Genomic DNA, 17,154 nt, shown 5'->3' with positions numbered 1-17,154 from the left:
TTTGGCTGCTTAACATGATTTGGCCTTAAGAGAAGTGAATTTTTATTTTGATTTGGTGATGTCATCATCCTTTTCTTCTTTTTGGAATATCATGGTGTTTCTCTCCTTTTCTGCTTCATCAACTTGTCCTTCTATGAATGTCAAAGCTTCCATCACCTTCTCATCTCCTTGTGCTTGTTTCCTTGCTTCTTCTAGTTAGAATCTAAGGGAGGAGACCTCTTCCTTGTATTGACTAATCTCTGCTTCAAGTTTGTTCAAAATTTTGTGCCTTTATTCAAGGTGGCTTGACAATGTATCTTCCTGTTTCTTTGCCTTATCCAAGTGATTTGTCATGGATATGACTTCTTCATGATGATTTCTCTTGTTTTAATGAAATTATTCCTTAATCTTGGAGAGATCCTCATATATTTCTTGTACTTGAAGCTTGACAAGGTCAACTTCCTTCCTTTTCTTGTCCTAGTCACAATATTGCGCTTTCTTCCTAAGTTCCTCATTTTCCTTTTTCAAATTGTTAATCTCTTCCATTGCAGCCATAAGTTTAGTGAGGAGATTGTTAGGATATTCCGACACATAGGAAATAGTTAAGTACAACTTGGTCTAGTATAGAGTTAGGTAAAGTGTGTTTCTTTACCGTTGTACATTTTGTAACTTACAATCCGACGGTCACGATATGTAGTGATCCGACAGTTCATTCTCTCCTCGGTATTACCAACACTTGATCCGTGGCTTGACACCCGATTGGTCCATGATTTCTATTTAAAGCGCATGGAGGGTCATTTGTAGGGTAATCCATGCATGAGAGAAACATATGTAAATTTTCATTCTTTTATTAATAAATTGCCTGAAGTGGCCGCATTGGCTCAGGTCGTGGACTGTTTCCCTCTTTGAGGGTTTTAACCACGTCAAAAATACTGGTGTATTGATCTGCGATCTGGTTGTGAGTAGTGTCCTTTGGTGTTCTGTCTGAGGAACTTACCCTGTAAATTCCTACATGGTATCAGAGCTATTTGAGGGCCGCGTCCGTTGGTGATCCAAATCTGAAGCCGGTAGAACTGCATCCGACTGTCGTTTCCTAGATTTGTTGTTTCTGACTGCTTTCGGGCCGAGAGGACTGCTCTGTTGTGTTGGGAGCATCTGTTCCAGTGAGGAACCCCTTTCGTTTCATGCAAAAAGGTTTCTGGTAGCCCTAGCTGCGTCATTTTTAAGATCTGGAGGTATACAGTGTTTATTTGCAATTTACAGTTATTTTCTCTCTGTTTATTTCGTTTTCGGTTTATTTAGCTTTTTTTATTACCGGATATATACCTTTCATTTCTGTGTATGCTTTTTGCCCTGCGACTCTGTGCGATCTAGGCAAATCAGAAACAGAAAGGAAGGATTTTTCTCATGTGTATGCTCTTTTACCTGCGCTTTAGGGTGATCTCGGAAAATCAGAAACATTGAGGAAAATATTTAGTTTCTGGCTAAAGCTAACTTTGAGCCGCAAGGTTCATTTTTGAAAATATTTAATTTTTCGGCTAAAGCTAACTTCGAGCCGTAAGTTTCGTTTTCTTTGCATGTCCGTGTTGGGTTTTGTATTTTTTGTTTTGTAGGGAAAAAGAGCTTTCTCAAAGCAAGCACGCAACCCAAAGCATCCCCCCCCCTCTCTCTCTCTCTCAAATATTTTGTATAGCTCAATTGGTTCAAAGCTATTTTAAGAAAGTAGAGGCCTTGGGTTCAAGTCTCCATTTTGTGGGGGCAGACTTTTTCATTTCCGCACATTCCCGCACTTCGTCGGCAACTTCATCAACTTTTTTTTCAAAAAGCCATAACTTCTTCATCTAGAAGCCGTTTTTTTAAACCAGCCTAATTTTTCGAGATCTATCCATTGGAACACTTAGTTTCAACATCTTTAGCTTCCGTTTTTCGTTGAAATGGAAAGTCAATACCAAGTTACCCTTGACAGCACCAACTACTTCCAATGGTTGTCCTACATTGAGAATTTACTTAGAAGTAAAGGTCTCTACAGAATAGCCTCAGGCCAAGAAAAGAAACCGAAGGATGAAGATAAGGCTGCTAAATGGGAAAATAGGCAAGATCAAGCACGTGGATTGATAGGGATGTCTATTTCTCCAGATCTTAGATTCCATATTGCAGAACTTGATACTCCTAATGAAGCAATGAAACAAATCAATAAAGTTTTTGGGATTAAAAATGAACTTAGAGACCATCAACTTGAAAATGAGTTGCTTACATTGGACCCTAATAATTTTTCTTGCATTGAAGATTTCTTGTCCAAGTTCAAGACCCTTAGATATCTCTTGGAAGGTGTTAAAGTTAAGAAAGAAGATAGTAACCTTATCTATTCCATTCTTACTAAGTTGGGACCAGCCTACTCTGTTTTTGTTTCCACCTTCCATTCTACAAGAGAAGCCTTCATTTCTCAAGGAACAGACTACAAGTCCCCTTCCTTTGACTCTTTTTGTGATTCTTTAATAAGAGAACAAGAAAAACTCTTACACCTTGGTCTTCTTAATCTTGGAAACTCTTCCAAGAAAGCGTTAGCCACCTAGCAGCAACCAAATTCAAAGAATCCTAAGAAGTCATATCCTAAAAAGAATGGTCCTAAACCAAACAAGGGTCCTAAGCAATATCAGCCTCAAAATGAAAAATCATTTCAACAAAATGATAAGACAAATAAAAACAAATGGAAGAAGACTGATAGACATTGCAACTTTTGTAATCGAGATGGCCACTTAGAATCCAAATGCTTTAAGAAGATGGAAGCCTTGGAAGCAACGATGAAGAAACACAACATCCATGTGGAGAATTCTTCAACTTCAACTTCATCTTCAGGAATGGCACTTTCTGCATGTGGTTGTCAATCATCTCGGTCTAGTTATGCATTAAATGTATCTTCTTCTTCTCATTCTCATGAGTGGCTCATTGATTCTGGAGCTTCTTATCACATGGCCAAAACCAAAGCCATGTTTTCTTCTTTAAATGATTGTAACACCAAAAATATATATGTTGGTGATGATAGATCTCTTAGTGTTGTAGGGACTGGAACTGTTCATCTAGACAATGGCCAGTTTAATGATGTATTATGTGTTCCAACCTTATCCTGCAACCTTCTATCTGTATATCAGATAAATCATTCAAGTGAAGGTAAAATTGTTGAATTTTCACCTCATGATGTTGTAATCAAGGACCTAAGAGATCCTAAAAATATTTTAGCTACTGGCATTGCTGATGATTCTACAAGGTTGTATAAGTTTCACAACTTTGGGTCATCAAATCTTCCCTCAGTATTTGTTGCTCATAACGATGAAGTGAGGAAACTTTGGCATGAGCGATTTGGTCACTTAAACTATCGCTCCCTTCAGCATCTATGTAAAGAAAATATGGTGACAAGTCTTCCTATGGTATCTTGCAGAGATGGTGTTTGTTCCGGATGTGTACTCGGAAAACATCATCGGGACAGTTTTGAAAAATGTGCCTCTTGGCACGCCTCAGCCCCTTTACAGCTTGTGCATAGTGATTTATGTGGTCCACTTCCAGTTGTGTCATTCTGTGGCTGCAAGTATTTCTTAACTTTCATTGATGATTTCTCCAGACGCACTTGGGTATACTTCTTAAAACTCAAGAGTGAAGTATTTAACACTTTTTTGGCCTTCAAGGCCTTTGTTGAAAAACAAGCTGGACATCAAATTCTTAAGCTAAGATCTGATAATGGCGGAGAATATGTTAAAAACACATTCATCAACTTTTGCACTGAGAATGGAATTCAAATGCAACATACTGTTCCATATACTCCACAACAAAATGGTGTAGCTGAAAGGAAGAATCGCACCTTAAAGGAAATGGCTAATTGTATGCTACAATCTAAAGGACTTCATCTTAGTTTTTGGGCAAAAGCAATTAACTGTAAAAATTACATAATAAATCACACTCCTACTAAGGCTTTAAAGAATATCACTCCAGAAGAAGCATGGAGCTCAATCAAACCAGATGTAAGTCACTTTCGTGTTTTTGGAAGTGAAGCGTGGGCCCATATTCTAGATGAAAAGCATAAAGATTTAGAACCTAAGAGTGAAAAATGTACTTTTGTTGGATATTCTGAAGATGTCAAAGGCTATATACTTATTCCATTTAAGTCAAAAATGTTATCATTAGAAGAGATGTAAAATTTGATGAAAATATATCGGCTTGCGAGCCTAGTCCGGCGGATGTTCCACCTCTTCCTATCTCTTCTACTTTTGAAAACATTTCTTCTTCAGATGATGAAAGTGAGGATGACAATCCTCCCCCATCATCTCAGGATCCTCCTTCAGCTCCTCAACTTCCAAAATGGGTTCGTGCTACTCGAGATGCAGCAGGTGATCTTGCCGGTGATCCTACAGATCAGCGACGCACACGTTCTCAATTTGATAGAGCCTCTTCTTTACTGGCTCAAGCTCCAGTAAATTATGATCCTGACACTTTTGCAGAAGCTTCAGGCCATCCAGATTGGGAAGCAGCTATGAATGAAGAATATCATTCATTATTGGCAAATGATACATGGGATCTTGTTCCTCTACTAAAGGGACGAAAACTTGTTAGATGCAAATGGGTTTACAGAACCAAGTATGGACTAGATGGAAAGTTGATAAACATAAAGCTCGTCTTGTTGCTAAAGGTTTTTCACAGGTTGAAGGCATTGACTACACTGAAACCTTCTCCCCTTTTGCCAAAATGAACTCTATCCACCTTGTTCTTTCCCTTGCTGCCTCGTTCAAATGGGAAGTTCATCAGTTGGATGTTAAATCTGCCTTCTTGCATGGGGACTTGCATGAAGAAATCTACATGGAACAACATATTGGCTTTATACAAATAGACTCCAGCCTTGTATGTCGACTTAAGAAATCCCTTTATGGTCTCAAGCAAGCTCCTCGAGCTTGGTATGCCAAAATGGATAGCTTTCTTTTAGAATCTGGATTTTCTAGGTGTCATTCTGACAATACTGTCTACACCAAGAAAGTGGGCAAGTCTCTTATCATTCTTGTTCTTTATGTTGATGATCTTATCCTTACCGGTAGTGATCCCAACCTTATAAACCATGTGAAGTCCAGCCTTAAAAAGAAATTTGAAATGACAGACTTAGGACACTTACATTATTTTCTCGGTCTTCAAGTCTTGCAATCCAAGGAGGGTATTTCCCTTTCCCAGTCCAAGTATGCCTGTGATATTCTACGCCATTTTCACATGGAAGACTGTAAGCCAGCCCCTTCTCCCTTCTAGTCTGGAGTCAAAATTTCAGTCACTTGTACTTCTCCTGAAGTTGATGCTACCTTATACCGTCAACTTGTAGGAAAACTTCTGTATCTAACCCATACTCGACCTGACCTTTCCTTTGTTGTTGGCCTTGTTGCTCGGTTTATGCAAAACCCACGTGAAAGTCATTGGAAAGCAGCTAAAAGAATACTTCGTTATGTTCGAGGTACAATTTATTTTTGGATTCATTACAGTGCCGAAGCAACTCCTCTATTGGTTGGTTTCACTGATTCTGATTGGGCTGGTGACCCTGATGATTGGAATTCTACTGTCGGTTATGTGTTCACTCTTGGTTCAGGACCTATTACATGGGTTTGCAAGAAACAAGGTGCCATTTCTCTTTCATCAGCAGAAGCAGAGTATCATGGTGCCCTAGAAGCTATTAAGGAAGCCTTGTGGCTTCGTCAGATCCTGTCAGAGTTTGGCTTTCAGCAGCAGCATCCGACTACACTTTGGTGTGATAATCAAAGTGCCATTCAGCTATGCAAAGATCCAGTCCAACAACAGGACAACAAACACATTGAAATGCACATGCACTTCATCAGAAAGCTCATTCATGACCATGTTCTTGAAGTGCAATATTGTTCAATAGATGATCAAGTTGCAGACATCTTTACAAAGGCTCTCACAGAGGCGAAGTTCACTAAACTTCGATTTATGGTTGGAGTTCAGGAAGTTGTCACTAAGGGGGGATAGGCTCTAGTTCCTCCTTCCTTCTCCTATTGTGTCATATTTGTAAATCCTTCAATCCTATCCCAAGTTGTTCTTAAGGGGGGATGTTAGGATATTCCGACACATAGGAAATAGTTAAGTACAACTTGGTCTAGTATAGAGTTAGGTAAAGTGTTTTTCTTTACCATTGTACATTTTGTAACTTACAATCCGACGGTCACGATATGTAGTGATCTGATGATTCATTCTCTCCTCGGTATTACTGACACTTGATCCATGGCTTGACACCCGATTGGTCCATGATTTCTATTTAAAGCGCATGGAGGGTCATTTGTAGGGTAATCCGTGCATGAGAGAAACATATGTAAATTTTCATTCTTTTATTAATAAATTGCTTGAAGTGGCCGTGTTGGCTCAGGCCGTGCATTGTTTCCCTCTTTGAGGGTTTTAACCACGTCAAAAATACTGGTGTATTGATCTGCGATTTGGTTGTGAGCGGTGTCCTTTGGTGTTCTGTCTGAGGAACTTACCCTGTAAATTCCTAAAGAGATCTTCTTCAAAAGATTTTTCATTCTCTTCATCTTCTAGGTCTTCTTTAGCCTTGATATCATCACTCTTATCTTTAGCTTCCTTGATGGGCTATGTGTTTTCTTCTTGTTTTCCATCATTTTCTTGACTAGAGATCATTGTCAACGCTCCTTTTGAGTGAAGATCATGAAGTTTATCCCACTTTTGTCGACAAACATTTTTCAAAATTGTCCTTCATAGAATTAGGTAGCCCATTCAAGATTTCTTTCATTTCTCTTGTATTATTGATCTGAAAATGGGGCACTTAGGCTTCTTGTCTAACTTACAAGAACCTTTCCTACTTCCAAAGCTTTAAATTTTCCCAAGTCTTAATGATTAACCAATGCGGAATTAAGAAATGCTTGAAAACAATGGTGTATGCTTGTATTGATTTTTAACTGTTCATGTGTTGTAAATTAATGTGTTGAAACTGATATATAAATGCATATAACAGTAAATAAAACAACAAAGACAATGCAACAGTAAAACACACACAGAAACAACAATTTAATTAGGAGTTCACTGACAACTCTTGGGCTACGTCTCCATGAGCTCTAGTCAACTCAATTAGGCTCTCTGGGATTATGGTGTAAGTCTTTTTTTACAAGCTCTTAGCTTAACTCCTACTGTTTTACATAAAAACAGTGGGTTCAGACATCATTTTATCCCCTGGCTCTTGGAGCTCTGGCTCTTGGCTCTGACTCTTGGCTCTTGGTTCTGGCTCTTGGCTATGACTCCAGCTCTTTGGCTCTTAGTTCTGGCTCTTGGCTCTGACTCTGGCTCTTTGGCTCTGGCTCTGGCTCTGGCTCTTCGGCTCTGGCTTCTTTTCCCTTTGCAACCTTCAGCTCTCTGGATTTTCACTTGAAATTTAAGTGACCCCAAAGGCTCCCTCAGCTTCTCAGCGCAGTAGCTCTTCGGCTCTCTCTTTTCCATTCCTAATCCTGAGGAATCATCCCTGGTAAATTTTCCTCCAACCTCTGGTGGCTTCTCTTTGCCTTTGTCAGCTTTGCGACTATGGGATGTTACAACATGAGCTCTCAAGCTCCGCTATCTGTCCAACACTGTTGGCTACTACATTTTTGTGAGCGCCTTTACGTCCTAGCACTACCTTTCTTTTGGCCTTTGGAGCTCTCTGCAACTTCTGCAGCTCAAACTCCGTGGGCTCCCAAAATCGTTGGCAACCAAAAGTCCCTCGTTCTATTGTTTTGTGGCTTTTTAAGCCAAATCGGCGCTGCCTGTTTATTTTCCCTTTCGGGCTCCCTGTCTTCTAGCCTTTTGTCTGCTCAAATTCCCCTCTCTGAGCATTAGAAATCATTGCTAAACGCCCTTAGGGATGGATGCCACCTATTCTGTAACGGAAGTTGCAATCGACACTTGAAATCCCCAAACTTTGGCATTCTCAGCTTACATAGGAAAAATGCACTAACACGGGAAAAATCCACAAAGAACACTATTCCCCGGACTTCAAATCTTCATAACTACGCTTTATAACATTATCGGGTCCACCTACAATTGCTATCACAAGTCGCTCCGGCCTTGTTCCAAGGTTTCCCTTTGTATTTATAAAATACATTAAAACAGTGCAAATATCGTAAAAATGGATTATGGTGGATTTGAAATATTATTCGTTTTCACTCCAAAACCCTTTCGGGTCCAGATTTCATCGCATCATGCTTCCCCTTTGTATTTCGTTTAATAACAAAAATACATAAAAAAATGCCTTTCGGCGGATCTCAAATCTTATGCAATATCGTTTATTATCCCATCGGGTTCGTATATGTATGTATATATATATATATATATATATATATATATATATATATATATATATATATATATATATATATATCGCAAGTCGCGTATCGGGGGGACCCGGGGTAAGCCATATGGCGTGACCGATGCCAATGCCAATTGCGATCCACCGATATCGGTGATCGTCATATCGCTCGGCCTGATCCCATCGCATATCTGCCTCTGATTGCTTCCTCACTGCCTTCGCCGATTGCAATTGCCGATTTCGGTGATCGCACTATCGCATCGGCCCGGGACCTTTGCCTTGGGTATACACTGCCTGCCTCCGGTCCGACCCACTAATTTGATCATCGAAGGTCACTGATCAGGGGTGCCTTCCGCTCGAATTTAAGTCTTGGCCTCATGTGATGCGATTTCCCTTATAAGGGTCTTTTGCCCATTTTTAAAGGATTTTTTTGCCTCTTTTCCCAAAGAACAAGGGGAGTTTCTCTTTGTGATAACTTCTTCATCTGATGTCCGTTTTCACCCATTCAAGCTGCGTTGGATTCAGAATGAGGAGATCTCTGCAATGAGACTATTTGTGAGAGTAGCCTATGACTTTCATTTTCCTGTGATTTACAAAGGATTAGTGCCATTTGGCACCTTTTACCTCTTATATGAAGTCTTTTAGACATAGAGGTTTATCCACGATCCATTTTTGGATCACCCCTTCCCACTAAGAGAACTTTTGGTCTCCAAAAGACTGATATATTGATCTGAATAGTAAATGAGAGTGACTCACCCTCTTCTTTCAGCCTCCCTACACTTGCCTTTGCATAGTGCCTCTGAACCAAAGTTTCTGACCACTTCCCTTCTTGGATGAGTTGGTCCTCTTAGGAAGAACTGTCTCCCTCCTTGCCTTCCTATAGAACTTCTACTAAAATGGTCATAGAATGTGGTTTGAACTTCTTTGCCTTGATCATTAATCCAAGGTGGCTCAAACAAATGTGAAGTACATCTGCTCCACAAAACTTTCATTTGTACCTGTTGGACAAGCTGTCAACAACAAATGTTAACAACAACAGAAACACAGACAACAACTGGATGGCCTAAAATTCTACTTCAATTGAAAAAACAAATTTCACATCTTTTGAACACCTCCATGTCTTACATTTGCATACAAATTATGGACTAGATAACAAGCCCACAAAACATGCCTTTAAACAAATGACTCTTCAAGTCAAGCATGTAGAAAAAGACCATTAGGACTCTTTTTCCAAAAGATGAAACACTTCATCATTATCTCCATTTGGAGACCAAGTTAAATTTACCCAAGTCAACATTACATGCATGCCAAAGAGATCAACCCTGTAAGTTAATTACACATACATGTTCAAAAACAAGGAAATCATCAACATCCCTGTGTTCATGCATCTCATGCTCATGCATGCATTTCAACCTTCAAATTTCACTTAAGTACACTGTACTTTCGAAGCTGAAATGAACATAATGTTGCAGCAACAAAGTGAGTCTTCTACGCAACCTGTTTCCATTCGCCAACTTGGTAAAATCCTGCAACTTGCATTCCATCAACAAAGAAATGCAAACAGATGCATCAAATAGACATGCAATCTTAATTGGATAAGAAATCTACCCATTTCTTACTAATCCTTCCAAAGGTACTACCTTTGTCTACACATCAGAATCATCATGTGAATCATTCTGAGAAACATCATTCATGGAATCTTCACTTCCATTTATTCCATCTTCTCTTTCCACTTTCTTCAATTTATGTGGAAGCATGGTTGGATTCAGAGTCCAACACATTTCAACAAGATGTCCTTTCTTATGGCAGTAAGTGCAACACATGTGCATCTCTTGACAACATGATTTTCCTTGTCCAATGGAACTTTGGCTTCTTGCTTCTTTTCCTTCAAAAGTTTCTTGTGTGTGGCCATTCTCTTCCAACATCTGGAAACATTATGGTTATCCAAACCACAAAAGGAACAAGCAATTCTTTTTCCATACATATGTGGAAATTTATCATGCTTTGCAAAATCAAAAGGAAAATGTTTAGAACCATATTTATACCTTTCTTTTTCACCTTTGTTGCCTTCATGAGGAGGTGAATCAAATGAAGAAGTGGTCCCCTTTGGAACACCATCAATCTCTTCAAGGCTTTCAGGGTTTCCACAACTCTCTGGTTCAAGTGTGTGCTTCTGAACACCTGCATCTCGCAAATGATGTTTCAAGCTATTGAATTCCTCTTGAATACAATCTTCACACTCTTGAGGTAGAAGACCTGAAATGAAACTCCTTCTTGGATCTGTTTCAATGGCCTTCATGGCAGCTTTGGAACTTCCTCCATAAGACTGTCCATACTTCTGTATACTCAAACAATCGTTAGTTTGCAAACAAGCATACAATCAACCTCTGACTGTTTAAACACCTTTCAGACAAGCAATCTTTGCTTTGTCAATCAATCATTCTGATATAACCTTCTTTGAAGGTGGGGTTAACGAAACTTAAGTTCTGATACCACCTGATCTGAAAATGGTGCACTTAGGCTTCTTGTCTAACTTACAAGAACCTCTCCCACTTCCAAAGCTTTAAATTTTCCCAAGTCTTAATGATTAACCAATGCGGAATTAAGAAATGCTTGAAAATAATGGTGTATGCTTGTATTGATTTTTAATCGTTCATGTGCTGTAAATTAATGCGCTAAAACTGATATATAAATGCATATAACAATAAATAAATAGCAGAGACAATGCAATAGTAAAACACACATAGAAACAACAATTTAATTAGGAGTTCACCCACAACTCTTGGGCTATGTCTCCGTGAGCTCTAGTCAACTCAACTAGGCTCTTTGGGATTATGGTGTAAGTCTTTTTTTACAAGCTCTTGGCTTAACTCCTGCTTTTTCAAAAAAATAGTGGGTTCAAACACCATTTTATCCCCTGGCTCTTGAAGCTCTGGCTCTTGGCTCTGGCTCTTGGCTCTTGGTTCTGGCTCTTGGCTCTGACTCTGGCTCTTTGGCTCTTGGTTCTGGCTCTTGGCTCTGACTCTGGCTCTTTGGCTCTAGCTCTAGCTCTGGATCTTCGGCTCTGGTTTCTTTACCCTCTGCAACCTTCAGTTCTCTAGATTTTCACTTGAACTTCAAGTGACCCCAAAGGCTCCCTCAGCTGCTCAGCGCAATAGCTCTTCGACTTTCTCTTGTCCATTCCTAATCCTGAGGAATCATCCCTAAGCAATTCACCTCCAACCTCTAGTGGCTTCTCTTTGCCTCTGTCAGCTCTGCGACTATGGGATGTTACTGTTACAGGGAAAAGTGTCTACTCAGAACTGCTTATCCCACTAAGGTGTGATAGCTGCCTTAGAAACAAACAAAGTAAAGCTACTTTTGTTTTTCCTTTATGAAGTATAGATAGAGAAGAAAAAAGAAGACCAACCTCTGTCTTGCGCTAATCTCCTGGTTCGATTCCTCTCTTTCTTGATAGTCTTTTTCTACTTGTTCCCTTGCATGCCCAGCTTCACAGAGTACCTATAAGATCACAGTAGCATAGCACTATACAAGAACATGGATCTATAATCACAAACAATCTAGGATCAGATGTAAATTGACCATACAAATGCAGTAAACATAAATGACACAAGAGTATGGAGGAAAACTTGAATAGCTTTTATTGATAAACAAGAAAGAGCCAACGGGAGTTACAACCAGTTGTTCTGACCCAGCGTCATCCTCTCAGCAAGGAAGCCCCTCTTCACCTCATACAAAGCTTAGATCACCCAACAATCTGATGTTTGTCTCAAGAAACCAACAACAATTCCTTACAATATGCAAAATTCCAGCCTGTGGATCTCTGGGATGAGGGATCCATATATAGATATCTGTAAGGGAGATGAGTCAGCTTGTGATTTGATTAGTGTCTTCCCTCTGATAGTTCTTGCTTCCACTTGGAGATTGATGATCTCTTACTCATCCTTGGTCGAATTCAGAGAGGCAAGTGTCACAGGAGAAGTTTCTGGAAGCTTCCATTGCCTCTCCACCTCGCGGAATGACACTGCCATTTGTCACTTCTCGCCCATCGCACCCCATAGAAGGGATTTTTGAAATGCAATGCACCCACACAGTGTGTTTAGGTGAGATGCAATGCACTTTGCCTATGGAGCAGCTGAAATGATCCTGTTTTGACCAATTCTGAGCAGTGTTTCATGGAGAACATCTGGGAGAAGCTGTAATCAGTTGACCTTGTTCCTTTAGGGGTTAGAACAACACTTTTAGGGACTTAGGAGCCCTTGTTTTATGGACATTTCATGCTTGGGGTTGCAGTGCCCAAAAATGTCTATAACAGTTTCCCCCTAAAGCATGAGGTCGTTAATATTTTGATGTCAGGTGAAATGCTTTATTATGAGGTTCCGAAGTTCTTTCAAGCTGGGAGGAGACCTGTAATAAGATACAATACAATACATTATCTTCATAATATTTTCATGATCTAGCTGAGGCAGGCATTCCCATGCTCAGCTTTATAAATTCATTTTCATGTATATAGGACAGACAATCGTCTGAGTGTAGACTGATGATTCTAGTAGAGCCATCATCCCTTTGATTGGATGATTATCTGTGCAGCAATGATGTACATTTAATGTCTTTATTTCCCTGAATATATATCGCAGCCCGGATGGATGAAACTAGATCCGGGGTCTTCAATCTCGTTCGATCTTCACTCGAAGTACAAGTCTATCCATGTGAGAGATGTTCTGGAGTCAAACATGGAAAGACATCGGTTGATTACCAGCCAATGATGTAAGCTGTTAACAAGCGCGAGAGGAATCACTGATAATGATAATGACCCTCAAGGTATTGCAGTACAATTTACGTAGTGTGTGTAATATCCCTCCCCTTAATAATAAATAATAAATAATAAATAATAATAAATAATACAAAAATAATAATTAACAATAAATATAATGAATAACAATAAATAAATCACTTAATAATAAATAATAAAAATAATAAATCATAAGTGTTAAGTAATAAATGATATTAAAAATTATATAAAAAGAAATAAATAATAAAAATAAAAATAGTAATAACCATATTAAAGCTCTAAATAAGAATAAATAAAAATAAAACAAGAAAACTATCAAAAAGAAGGAAATAAAACAATAAAGCTAAAAATCAAAAGAAAAGTAAAGAAATAAAACAAGAAAAAAGTTGCATGCAGACACATGGAGTGTGTGCATGTGGTTCCCCTTTCAATGTTTTGTTCTATTTAATAGATGGTGAGGAAGATGAGAGGCATTCCGGCATTCCATCTTTCCGAGATTCTGTCTTTCATTCTCTTGGGAGAATGGTATACTAAGACCTAGGAGTCACTGGTAGTAGAACGTTGATTGAGGGCTCGGGGGTGGCCAGTTGTAGCAAGACGTTGCACAATTGAGCCTACGGTTGGGTGGAGAGTCATCCCCAAAACCTTGTTGCGGTAAGCCTACTTCGACCACAGGTAAACAGGTAAGCACTATTCATTCAATTTGCATTTAGTTAATTAAAATCATGGTTATTAAGGCTAGGTAAGTGGCACTCTCATTTAAATTAATGTTAAATTAGATATTTATTTTTTTGGACTGTTACATATGGTATCAGAGCTTTGGCTCAAACCTTAGGGCCTATGGGCATCTTAGAGAAAAAATTATTTGTTGGAATTTTTAATTTGACCTGTTTTGAAAAACAGGATGGGTACTTCCGGGAGGCCACATATTTTTTTTTATTTTTTTTCTACAAACTCTTGCTATACATGTAAATTTTTTTTTAGCATAGTTATATTTTGAAGGTGTTTATTTTAAAGTCATTCCTATGAGTAATTTCCGCTGCAATTCTTATCCTGTACATATTATGGATTTATTACTTGGTTCCGTACATCTGTCTATGCTTCATAGTGCTGGCAGAGAAGGTATTGGTAGAGATGTTGCCGAAGCATGTTGATGATTTCTGTAGAGAGCTTGTGCTTATTGTGATCCAGCCAAACTTCAATCTCCATTTGGCATTTGTAAATGGATTTGCCCTTTTGTTTTGGTCATCTCTTAGGCCTGCTTCTGCATGAGCTCCCTCATGCCAATCACCGCCTCCTCCAGCCCTTACATTGTTTCTCTCTATGACTGCCAAATATCGTTGTGCAGAAAATTTCGAATGCCATCATTCACAGAATCTATCATCTGTGCTCGTAAAGTCACTCCTAAGAACCATTTACTGTATTCTGGATATTCTCTGCCAGTTGCTCCCAGTGCCCAAGTATAACATCAAGGAGGGAACTTGTGGTCTGCTCCGAGGCAATGAGGTTTTTTTTTAAGTTTATTTAAATGCCAAGTTTGAGGGGTATCTATTATGTCAAATCAACCTGGGAGTTGCACCCAGCCTCATTCCCCTTTTAGCATGCCATTTGGGTATGGCTGACCCAACAAGAATCGAATCCTTGTGGAAAGCTCAAAATTCCATCAACCTTATCAGTGAACCAAAGCCTCTTGTTGACAAATTTAGGTCTTTTAGTATTTTTTTAAATGTTACCAAAGCGTTGTTGATACTTCTTAGTTTTTTTTTTATTCTTAAAAAAATGTTACCAGAGCCTAGCTGACAATGATATCCCTCCCCTTAATAATAAATAATAAATAATAAAAATAATAAATAATAAAAATAATACAAAAATAATAATTAACAATAAAAATAATGAATAATAATAAATAAATCACTTAATAATAAATAATAAAAATAATAAATCATAAGTGTTAAATAATAAATGATATTAAAAATTATATAAAAAGAAATAAATAATAAAAATAAAAATAGTAATAACCATATTAAAGCTCTAAATAAGAATAAATAGAAATAAAACAAGAAAACTATCAAAAAGAAGGAAATAAAACAAGAAAGCTAAAAATCAAAAGAAAAGTAAAGAAATAAAACAAGAAAAAAGTTGCATGCAGACACATGGAGTGTGTGCATGTGGTTCCCCTTCCAATGTTTTGTTCTATTTAATAGATGGTGAGGAAGATGAGAGGCATTCCGGCATTCCATCTTTCCGAGATTCTGTCTTTCATTCTCTTGGGAGAATGGTATACTAAGACCTAGGAGTCACTGGCAGTAGAACGTTGATTGAGGGCTCGGGGGTGGCCAGTTGTAGCAAGACGTTGCACAATTGAGCCTACGGTTGGGTGGAGAGTCGTCCCCAAAACATTGTTGCGGTAAGCCTACTTCGACCATAGGTAAACAGGTAAGCACTATTCATTCAATTTGCATTTAGTTAATTAAAATCATGGTTATTAAGGCTAGGTAAGTGGCACTCTCATTTAAATTAATGTTAAATTAGACATTTATTTTTTTGGACTGTTACAGTGTGAATAAAGGACTTGGAATCGAACACCATGCAAAATCTTTCGGTCGAAGGTCATTGATGTAAACCTGTCGCCGGAAGTGAGAAACTTGCCATTGAGGCATGCAAGCTTCAAAGTACTGAATGGGGTGTTCCTAGATCAACTTCTTGGATAATGAGCTGATGTACGTCATAGGAGGGCCTTAATGAATCCCACATCAATGACACGGAACGGAGCAAATGATTTTAATGGAGGTGAAAACGATCTGGTGATATAAGGTTCAGGGTGGCGGTCATGAAAGAATGGAGTGTAAATGTATTGTAGCGGGTGAGACACAGGTGAATTCTTTGAATGACTTCTCTTGAACATATCGGTGACACTGACGTGATGGATTGGTAGCATTAACCCCAAATGTGGATGGTGTGATGGGACCATGGTGATGTGACCGGTGAATGAAACAACCCAACCCGACTTGGATGCGGAGTGAAAGTGTCATGTTCAAGAGCGACTTGCTACCAACAAAGCTTCTTCAAGTTTTCTTCCCAATTTTTCCCAGTCATTGCTGACCAGTACCTCTTTATTTTTGTCAAGCTTGAGGAGGATAACGTATGCTTGTTCTATAATTTTCCCTTCGGGAAAACCCATCGCTATGTTTTAACGAGCCTAGCGATAGTGAAACTCGTTCTCGTCTATAGACAAGTTTGTCGCTATTAAAATTTTAACGAGTTTAACGAAAAAGATAACTCGGTCCTTTTCAATTTTAGAGAGTCTGAAAAGGAACGTAAAGGAAACTCCAAATTCCTTTTTTGTCATCTAATCCCTTAAGTCCGAAAAAGTATAAAACAATACAGAAGGGATGAATTTTCGATACTTTTAACGAGCCGAACAAAACAAGCGCTCGATCTTTTTGTGTAATAATCCATCAGGTCCAAAAAGATTAAAATTTAGAGGAGGGATAGCACTTCCGGTCCCTTTAACGAGCTGGAGAGGCCAATGGCTCGGCAATCTTTTCATATTTTACGAGTCAATTGAAAAGAGCTTAAAGGAGACTCGTCTTTTGAGGAACGAGTGATAAAATTGGTAGTAGCTGATTCTAGGTAAGGTTTGGAATTTTCCAATCACGGCAGTGTTACAAGGATGGCTAGTGAGATCACTCTTCGTAGCTGTTCCTCAAAAAGGGGTAAACAATCAAATGGAGGTGAATGATCGGCCAATACAGAGTGGAGGTGATGATGAGAACACGACCAAGGCTTTTAAAGGCTGAAATACTAAATTCATGATGGTTATTTACCGGGAAATCGGTTCATTTTTTTTTTTTTTTTTTATTGAGCTTAAACACTGGGGGGAAACATTTGCTCATGACTTATGTTTATTTTTTAACGAGCTTGAACTATGTCTTAAAACTGCTCGATTAATCCAATCGTATAATAAGAATGTCTCATATATAAAACGGCAATTTTTAGAGTTTTGCCCCACATCCTTCCTTTATGCAAGTTAGGAAACGACCAATCCTACGAG

This window comes from Pinus tabuliformis, chromosome 3_1 (genome assembly GCF_031772625.1).
Source record: "Pinus tabuliformis cultivar Carrire ecotype Pingquan chromosome 3_1, CPIR1, whole genome shotgun sequence".
Classification (NCBI taxonomy): domain Eukaryota; kingdom Viridiplantae; phylum Streptophyta; class Pinopsida; order Pinales; family Pinaceae; genus Pinus; species Pinus tabuliformis.
Note: the sequence above shows the minus strand (reverse complement) of the source record.